Here is a 503-nt window from a genome sequence, read left to right on the forward strand (position 1 = left end):
TAAGCCCTGCATCGTTCAGCAGACTATGGTGAGCCCAGGTAGAGACCTGGTTGGCCAGCAGTAAGGCAAGACCTGGGGACTCATGGGCTCAGAGTCAGTGACACATCCACAGAGGATGGAGACCGAAGCAACCAACCAATAAGAAGAGGGCAGACAGATGCAGAAACACCCACACCTGCAGATGATACCCACTTGCCATGGCTCCAATGATGGGACGAACAAAGCTCAACCCAAAGAAGAAAGAGGGGGAAAAAAAAGGGGGGGTCATCTGACACAGTCTGATAAACTAACTGGACATCCATATATAAATGCAGTAGCTCAAAAGAGGAAACAAATCTCTGTTCCAAGAATTATTCCCAACCCCTCCACACAAAGAGTAGAGAGGGATGGGAAACTTGAACATTGACTAAATAAAAATGGGAGAAGGCAGGGCGGGGAGGATGGTGGAGTCTCCAGTGAGTAGTGTCCGACCTGTCTGGGAGGGGCAGATGAAAAGAAATGCA

Source organism: Chrysochloris asiatica, unplaced genomic scaffold (assembly GCF_000296735.1).
Source record: "Chrysochloris asiatica unplaced genomic scaffold, ChrAsi1.0 scaffold00077, whole genome shotgun sequence".
Classification (NCBI taxonomy): Eukaryota; Metazoa; Chordata; class Mammalia; order Afrosoricida; family Chrysochloridae; genus Chrysochloris; species Chrysochloris asiatica.